We start from the raw sequence: 10,259 nt of genomic DNA, 5'->3' as shown, positions 1-10,259 counted from the left end.
CTTTCTATTGAGCTCAAAGCCAATATAATATTCGATGACTTAATTCCTGTCCTAGGCTGCTCCTCAGGTCACACTCCACACGATGAGTCCCTTTTTATAGCTTCTTTAATAGCTAAATCCCTGATAATGCAGTCCTGGAAAACAGATCTCGTTCCAACCTTTCAGACATGGAAGGCAAAATTACTACGAATCCAGGTCAGGGAAAGAAAATATGCATTGAGATCAGGGGCCCTTAAGAAATATGAGAAGTTTTGGAGCTTGTTTGAATCCTAGTTTGTTTTCTGATGATTTCTAATTGTAACCACATCTTCTTAACATTAGTCTGCTAGATTGTTTTTATTCATGCACATTGCACTTTATAATTAAGCCCTGAACTGATGAAATTTGAACACGTTTTTGTATTTATGTGTCCTGTACTGTATTAATTCTACTACAAATGTGTCTTGTAATGTTTATTCTGCTTTTATGAACTCTCAATAAAAAAAACAATATCCTTGGTGCAACCACTTCAACTGTTGCGTGGCTAAACACTTATAAGGTCCCAAAGGCGAGACCTATTGGCTATGCCAGTGGTTGTGTGTGTGTGGTTGTGTGTGTGTGTGGTTGGTTTGTGTGTGTGTGTGGTTGTATGTGTATGGTTGTGTGTGTGTGTGGTTTTGTGTGTGTGGTTGTGTGTGTGTGGTTGTGTGTCTGTTTGTGGTTGTGTGTGTGTGTGTGTGTGTGGTTGCGGGTGTGGTTGTGGGTGTGGGTGCGGTTGTGGGTGCGGGTGTGGTTGTGGATGTGGGTGGATGTGTGGTTGGGTGTGGTTCTGGGTGTGGTTGTGTGTGTGGTTGTGCGTATGTGGTTGTGTGTGTGGTTGTGTGTGTGGTTGTGTGTGTGGTTGTGGTTGTGTGTGTGTGTGGTTATGTGTGTGTGTGGTTGTGTGTGTGGTTGTGTGCCATGTCAAAAGCCTGGGGCCTTATTTATGAAGGCCTTGCGCCACCGGTGCGTCACTTTTTCCCATTTTAAAAGTGACGCATCGGTGGCGCAAGGCCTTCATAAATAAGGCCCCTGGTATTTCTTGCCCACATTGAAGCCATGGTGGTCACAGTCTTCTGGGAAGCCAAACCTTTTGTTTCCCCGCCACAGAATGAGATCTGCATATTCAGTGGAATGCAGTCACATCACAGTTGCTGTTTTGGGGTAAAACATGTTGCCAAACAACTGCTGCTTTGTCCTGCAGTCCCAGAGGCCCCATGGGAGCGTGCCTTTTTCGGGTTGTGTTTGTTGGACACGCATGGAATACGCTGTGTAAAGGACGGAGCAGAGGAGCGGCACGTACAAACGCAAAAATAAACAACATGGAGTGTAGGGGGTTTGGGAGTAGAGTGGGGGGTTCTGTGAAAGTGGCGCTAGGTATTTAACATGGGGGTGCTAATAATGCAGGCTTTGAAGGGGCCAAACATAAACCAGCAATAGCAAAATGTGAGCCATCACTAGCAGCTATCAAGTACTTATGGGTCTGGGGGCACAGTAGCAGCTTCTCTTTCGCACCCCCTCCTCCGAGAGGGCACCTGAACTAAATATAGGTCGCTTGTGTCGCTATTACAGAATACGCCATTCCGGTGGCTAAATTACATACATTTGTTTATGATGAGTAATACAAACACATAAGTCTGAAAGCAGCATCGCAAGGTAAGTAGGTTGTGATCGTAAGCGCTATCCAAAGCAGAAGTCATTTATCTTTTCAAACGTACACTCTCATGTGACAACCCAGGGCTGTGCAGAAATGACGAGGCCGCCAGAGCTAATGACACGTGTCCGCCCAAGATATGAAATGCCGTGCTATTCAGAATAAAACATGATGCATGGGGGGAAGTGGGGGGGTCTGGGACCCCTCTATTTGAGATTGTTGCAGCCCGCCTAGTCCCCACTCCGCCCTTAAACCTGCTTCATGGTGTTAGTAAGTCCTCGTGGAAATAGGACGTGACTAGTAGTCGGGAATCTGTGTGCCCGGCCAGGCTGAAGTGAGGGGTCGGTCAGTCACGAGGTTACTATCAAAGTGGCCGCGCTCGTAAAAAAAAACGAAAGTCATCGCGATCACGATCTTGTGCGCGTTCTAGCAAGCTGTTCGCCGATTTGGCAGCACTTCCCAAAGCCGCTACTAAATGTCTTCCAAGCAGCGCATGCGCGCTGACTCAGCGAGACCTAAAAAGCAGAGGAGATAAAGGGCACCCCTGTCTAGTTCCCCTTCAAATATTAATAGGCATAGAGAGATTTCTGTTTACAAGACCACTCGCTCGTGGTTCTCTATATATCATTGCTAGGGTCCTACAGACGTTTTCACCAAACTTACACATCCTTAATATTATCTGCAGATATGCCCTGTTTACTCGGGCGAAAACCTTAGTGGCATCTAATGTGAAAACTGCAAGGGGGACCTCGTAAGAACTAGCTATCTATTGACTGCCCCAATCGAATTGTATGTTAGCCATGTATCCCCCTTCCTCTTACGAACTCTTTCTGATCCTCATGCAGGAGGCCCCCCACCACACCATTTAGCCTCTCTGCCAGAATTTTTGCGAGGATTTTATAATCACAATTTAATAGCAAAATGGGCCTATAGGAGTTACAGCATGCACAATGAAATTCGTTTTATTTATTTATTTGTATACTTACCTCCGTTAGGCCATAATCCCGAGTTTACTACCCTGCCACTCCCCCACCCTGCATCACCGCCCGGCAGCACTCCCTCCAGGAGCTGCTACTGGTTAGACTACAAACTAATTGAATTGCTTTAGATTTTTGACTGGAATAGTCTTTTTGTTTTTCTTTTGCACCAAGACTATGGTACTTAAAATAAAAAAAACAGTAGGATGCAGATATGTTTTATGTATTGTCTCTTTTTGGAGAAGGGACTGGACTTCCTCAGAAACCAGAGAAATAAGGTCATTTGAAAAATTTAGAGGTTGAAGAATGAATTCTTAAAATGCCATAAAGCTCTAAGGAATAACCTTGAACTCTGGATAGAACCCAAGGATCTTCTCTAATTGGTTACCATTTTGCTAGTAACTGTTTTAAGAACCCATGGATCTGCTCAAATTGTTTCCCATTTTGCTAGAAACTGTTTTAAGCTCCTCCCATATGATATGAAGGCCAGCCATTTGACCTACTGATAACAGTGGATCATCTTTGAATTCAAGTCTCTCTGGATCTGAAGTTTCAGCCCCTTTGTTGGAATAATTGGAGTCTGAAATCTTGAAAATAGAAGTTGGAGCCTCTATAATTATAATATCTGAAATAGCGGCCGGCAAAGCGGCTTCCACAAATACCTGTTGCCCATAGACTCTTCTGAGGGACTGCTGGGCCTTATCTAAAGATGCAAACGCAGTAACATATTTGATAAGTTATTTGATAAAACTGTCTATAAAGAGCATTCACTCTGCTCTAATGCCTACATCCATGGTGGATAGATTGACTAGCTCAAAGTCAATCTTTTCTTCCTTCTTGAACCATAACAGCATCGGTATTTCCTAAAAGGCAAATTGCCTTCTGAGTCCACAATGACAATTTGTCTGTATTGATATCAGTTCCTTCACATCTAAAATGTGTGTTAAAGGACCAATCTAACATTTTGTGTTGGCAATTGAACCAAACTTTATCTATTTCATTTCTTGGGCCCTTGCCAAAATTTGGAAAAGAAAAGCAACATGTTGTTGTCTATTGTAGGAGTTGGTGTTATACTATTTGAAAATTGAAAATTTAGGTCTAGGGCATTCTGATTTCAATTTAGATCCAGTTTGTTTGTCCAAAGCCAAATGTAATCTACTTTATATATATAGTTGCCCAAGCAGACAAAAGGGAGCCAATCAGTAGAATTTGGGTGATGTATTAATTTGGGGTCAAACATAGACTAACCCTCTGAATCCAGGATAGTTTTAAACCTTAGAGCTATTTGGCATTTTTTATTTGAAGAACCGGAAAAGAATTCTGAATCATAACCCTGATTAGCTGAGTCACCATCATCAGTGTCTTGATCATGGGTATCATCATCAGAAGCAGAACTAGAATCCCCCCTCCCCACAGCAGGAGGTCTGGGAGGGACAGAGCCCTTGATCAGTTGTGAGGTAAACTCACTACATAATTATGAACTACCAGAGGATGGACTCTGTTTAACAGAACCATCACTAGTAGATTGAATACCTGATTTCCGTCCTTAATCAAAGCATGCTCTCCAGTATTCAATTAAGGACGGAAATCAGAGACTAAAAGAATAAATCGAACATTATTGCCGAGTGCGCAACAACGCCAGCCCACCGGTTATTGGCCTTCGTATAATATAAAGCCAGTAAGCAGAATACCGCAAATAGGTGCCAATGGGCTATAGCAAGATTAATTCACGTCAGGTTTCACACTGCTGATGATATAAAGCCGCCGTGTACGATTTATGAATTCAGGGGTCAACAACTTTAATACATGTCAGTCCTGAAGATGGTCACTTTAATGAAAAAGTACACACCGAAACTTCGACTTACACACTTCTTTCCCAGACATTTGTTTGACTTTTATTGTGAGAAAAGTGTTTACAATTGTTACAGTGAAGGGTTACAATATCACACTGTGACCTTCTTGTTCCAGTGTATGTATTACCTACAAGTACCCTTGATGAAATCTTAAGATAAAAAGTGAATATTTTTATTTACACCCATTTCTGTTTGTTTTTTGCACTTTGTTTCATTTTTGATATATTTTGTTTTGTTTGTGATTTCTTTCCATTTCACAAAGGAATTGAGCAGTAGAATAAGCTGTTGAAAGAAATTAATTAGCAAGCATACAACTTATCTTGCCCCTAAATCTGATTGCAAATAAACCAATTGAGTATTCAAGTAAATCCCTTGCAGGCACACCTACCCGCTTATCATCCCAGTAGGCACGGAGAGCATTGAGTGCCGTATCTCTTCCCACTCATAGGGAGTTTTATTGCAGTGTGACAGAGTGGCGACCAACCCTGTGTGTAAGCAATACCTGGAGGTGGCACCTGGAAGTTATGGGTTAGCGATGCATAGAGGAGGAAAGTTCCTGGTAGTACATTATAGTCGTCCACCAGATTCTCAAACGTGCAGAGGATTTTGTCGGTGAAAAGGTCTCCCCCTTGTTATGAGACACAAGTTTATCCATGCGGTGAACTCCAGTCTGGAGCCCAATTCTTTACACTCCAGCATTGCCCAAAAAGATAATTCAGGAGCATATCGGGGGGGGAGGATGCTTCTTGAGCAGATAGGTATTCCAGCACGAATAGGCTGTGTGCATAAGGATATTTCCGACCCTATTAGGGACCTCTCTGTCCTACCCCAGCAACCATTCCAGCACCATTGGCGGGCATATCCCAAATGACCAGCAGCCCACTTCTGCAATATTTTGGCCATCCAACCAATGAGTAAGCCATTGTAACTGAGCGGCCGCATAGTAATACTCGTAGTTTGGGGCATCCAAGACACCTTCTGTTTGAGGGGCATACAGTTCATTAATAGTCACTTGCTTCCTGCCATTACCTCATATTAGTGGAATCATGAGTGTTTGCAAGTCCTTAAAGATCTTTTGGGTTAATAGAATGGGAAAAGCTTAAAAAAGTATAACAATCTGAGGAGTAGCAGCATTTTTGAGATAGCTATGCGCCCCATAGAGGAGAGCGGCAATGTGGTCCAGAATGGTAAGGAAGATCTTGCACTAGTGGCAGCCTTCCTTATGTTAACATCCAGCAAATCTCTTTCAGAGTGATAAATCCAGATCCCCAAATACTTAAATGTATCACAGGCCCAAGGGAGTAAGGTGTTCGGGAATGCTGTCGTTAATCTGGGGAAAGAAATGTCAGTGGAAATAGTTGGGATTTATCCCAATTTACCTTTAGTCCAGTCGACCCTTATTTTTGTCCCCGTTTTTCCAGATTTAAGAGGGCACTGTAATTATGAGACTCAGTAGATCTACCTCTGAACCTTACAGTTTACAAGATAAAGAACACTATAGAAATTACCATCTGTTTATATGGAAAGAGAAAAAATGCTGCTTCTAGTTGGCACGTGTAGAGGGAAAACACAGAACAGGGAAGGATATTTTTGGACATACTGTTTTTAATAGAAGTTTAACCTGGTTATTCATCTGTTATCTCATGTAAAAAAAAAATTGATTATACATAACAGCAGCGGGATACAGAATATTGACAGTGTTCAGCATGCCTAATACAGTATATTCATTGCTGAGAGATTCAGATTACCGATTGTATCTATCGGAGCTTTCATGAGTATTATTGACATATGGCACTGTGATAGCTGTTCTAAATATCACCCCTTCAATGAACATAGAATAATGTGTATTACAAAACAACGCTGTAAAGATATATACTCTAAAGTAAGCGGACAATGTTATACAATCTAAAGTAAGGTTAAAACAAAATGAAAAATAATGTAGAATAACATGCAATGTCAAAATACAGACATAGGTCGTTTTCTTTACGGAAGGTTCATTGACATTCTGAATTTGGAAATATTGTTAAATAGAGCCTAATGTGAAACCACTGCAAAAGATGTGGACTATTTGTATATATTTTGTGTATTATTGCCTGACTTGCACTCGATATTTTATGATGTGTTTGATTCCCCGAAAATTGTATTGCACTTTACCCGTTCCAAGATGGCCGCCGCGACAAACGCGGAGTAAAAATCAAATAACATTGCCATTACATCGCGAAACATAAAGAGTTTTTAATATTGCCTTTTTTCATTCGCATTTTCTATGACTCATAATTCTAATATAGTTTCAAGAAATATTGCGTGCCTCAAACAATTTAATTACCAGGTCGATAAAGTCCCGTTTTTTTTCAAAAGAGTTTCTGGTTCTCGGGACGAATGCTAAATTACGTTGACCGAATACAATCCCATGTACAATACTTTAATATCTTTGAATATTTGGGCGATATTATGATTATTATGATTCTGTATAAAACTGCGGTTTTTAACAACTGCATTACTTCCGGGTCGAGCCCGACACACAGGATATAAATAGATCGCTCCAAAACATGTGCGTCACTCTTCTAATCTTCAGGAAGACGACAACACGGAGGAGCAGGGAGGCCACATTTGAGACACAAGGTGAGAGACGGGCACAAAACTAGCGGACTCGAATTAGTCTAAATCGTCTTTATAGGTAACCTCTCTAAATAATATCTTTCGGAAAACGATTAGACTTGGAAGCCTCATTTCCCAGTACAAGTCTGCAGCTTGCCCACTTGGGTTTTTTTATGTACATAGAACATGCTTTAGACCTATAAAATCGAGGCAACTCTTAAAAAGCTGTGCCTTATTACACAAACATAAGGTTTTCCTTATCGTAAATGTTCACCTTAGAAATCTTAGAAATACATAGCAACATAGTATTAATTTATGCACTATTAGTAAAGCTGTGGGTTCTTATTGAAATCTACCTCAGAAAATGTATGTTTTTCATACACTTATAGATATTTGGATCCTGTATGAAAGAAATCCTGACATTGGGTTCGCGTACCATATAATTTCGAGGACGTCCATAATAAATCGGCCAAAATTATAACAAGGTTAGTAACCTGTATCTCTAGTTATAGGATTGTTAAAATCGTTTGTCCTCTAACAAATAATAGAATTAATTAAAGAATTCAGGGAAATATATTTCAACTTGGACATTTATACACATCCAGGTTCAAAGACTATAAGAAGTTCCGCCCTGACTGATGGTGGCTCCTCCGTGTACATATAACATAGAGTTGCTTATATTAAGAGGTAATATTGATACCGTTTATGAACTTAACAGCTTAAGACAGGATCCTTTTACACTTGTTACTCAACTGAGTTTTTTTGTTGTTTATTATTAGTATAGCTCAAGGAAATTGAAATACCTGAGCATCTCGCAAATACGTGTGGAATTATTTTGAAATGCATCAATTTTAAAACACAGGTATGATGACCAAGTTACTTGAAAACCTTAACAGAAATTGCATCCTAATGTCAAAGAAAGTGATGTATAAAATTAGATACAGTTTCCAGAGGGATATTGTCCCATACACAATGTCAAGTCAGTTAGAGGATCTCGAACCTGAGCTCCACTATGCAAGAAAACTCTCTGTTGTTTGAATTAAGTGGTCTGGCATATCCAATATTTTATAACGATAGGTAGTGGTAAACCTAGGTAAAAATGATGCACTTGTACAAAGAGAAATACTAAAACGCTTTCATTTATTTCTAGAAATAATGGAGTCAAATGTTTTAAGGTCCTGAAGAAGGTGTGAAAAAGGAAAAAGCACCGAAACGCTGCGTCGACTGTTTTCTTTTTAACTTTGACTTTTTATATGATACTGTATAACCATGTTAAGTGGTTTTTTATTTTTTCTTTATTTGTGATAATGTGTTAGATTGTAACCCAATTGGGAGGTGAATAAATCCTTATGATCATTTTTAATGACAAAAAACTTTTCTCTGTTTGGTATATTTGAGTGCGTTTTTAAGTTCATTAAGTTGGAGTACAGTGCTTCACCTAGTAGGTAAATCTGCCCCCTATACATAATGGTATAGAATATTATTCCTTTCAAACCAGACCACTTCCATAAGTACTAAAAACAGCTATCTGCTGTCTTGCTAGATAGGGATTTCTAAATTTTTCTACTTCTCATCCATTTGACTACATTGGTTATGGCATTGCAGAAGTTGGTTTTGGTGTTGAAGGTGTCCTCGGTGAGCGAGAGGATGAGTTGAGTGATCAGAGTAGGAGATAATGTTAAGTCGATGCGATCTGACAACATCTGTGAGGGGGTTCAGTTAGATGTTGAACAGGGTGAGGCTGAGGGAAGATCCTTAGGGTATGCTGCATAAGATGGCCTTCGGGTGCGGAGGTGAATGGAGGTAGTCGGATGCTCTATGTGCGTCCTGAAATGAAAGACGCAATCCACTTGAGAGTGTTTTGCTGTATGTCGACGTTGTGGAGTCTGCTGATGAGGGTGTTGTAGGACATGGTGTTGAATGCAGCAAAGAGGTCAAGGAGGATCAGGGACATGGTCTCTTTGTGGTTGAGGAGAGCTCTGATGTTGTCTGTGGTTGCAATCAATGTGGTCTCAGTGCTGTGGTGGGCACGGAATCCTGATCGTGAGGAGTCGAGTAGGTAGCTTAGTTCCAGGTATTTGTGAGCTGTTGGTTTATGGCTTTCTCAAGTACTTTGGCTGGGTCGGGGAGCAGGAAGTACATTTTTAGGTCGATGGGGTCGGCCAAGGGAATCTTTAGGAGGGGTCTGACCACTGCGTGTTTCCATCCATCTGGGAATGTTGCTGTGGAGATGGAGATGTTTAGGATGCTGGTGAGCTCTGTGATGATTAGGTTGGCTCTGAGGTTGAAGAGATGGTGGGGGCAGGGATCGGTGCATGCCTTGGAGTGGATGGATGACATGATGGTTGTGTCAGTCTAAGTGGGGAGCGGAGGCCAGGAAATTATTGTTCACCTGGTGTTCGCTTTTTGATTGAGGTTGTCGAGGCTGAAGGTGGTGGGTTAGGGGACGAAATTGTTGTAGATGGTGGCTATCTTGCTGTGGAATTAGTCTGAGAGAGTGTTGCAGAGTTCTTGGGAGGGGTGGATGGTGTGGTCTGTGGCTGTCACACTGGAGAATTCATTGGCAATTTTGAAAAGTTCCTTTGTGTGGTTGGCCGTGGTGTTGATGCAGTCGATGATGGCTGCTCTCTTGGCTTCCTTGATGCGCAGGTGGTAGTCACTGAGGGCTGCTTTGTGAGTGGCTCTGCCAGAGGTGTCCTTGGTGATGCGCCGTTGCTTCTCGCGTCGGTAGCAGTTGCGCTTGCTGGTTCTGAGCTCTGGGGTGTACCAGCTGATTTGTTCTGAGGTTTTGTTGGTTTTGCTGGTTTCAGCGGTGTGACTCTGTCGGCGCATTTGTTGATCCAGTTGGAGAAGTTCTAAATGGCCTGGTCAAGATCTGCTGAGGTTTGAGGTTGTGTGGTGCTGAGGGGCTGATCCATTGGGTCTCTGTTACCTTGCCTCAACTGTGGTGGGAGGCACTGTGGTGCTTGGGGATCGTGTGCTGGGTTTCGGAGATGGTAAAGTGGACGATGGCGTGTCGGTCCAGGTGAGTTCTGTGACGTGGGTGAACTTTAAACTCTTGCTGGAGGTAAAAATGTCATTGAGTGTGCGTCTGGTTTTGTGTGTGGTTTCGATGGCTAGTTAGGTGAAGCCAATGTGGTTGAGGTTCTCCAGGACAGC

The sequence above is a fragment of the Lissotriton helveticus genome, chromosome 10 (genome assembly GCF_964261635.1).
Source record: "Lissotriton helveticus chromosome 10, aLisHel1.1, whole genome shotgun sequence".
NCBI lineage: Eukaryota > Metazoa > Chordata > Amphibia > Caudata > Salamandridae > Lissotriton > Lissotriton helveticus.
Note: the sequence above shows the minus strand (reverse complement) of the source record.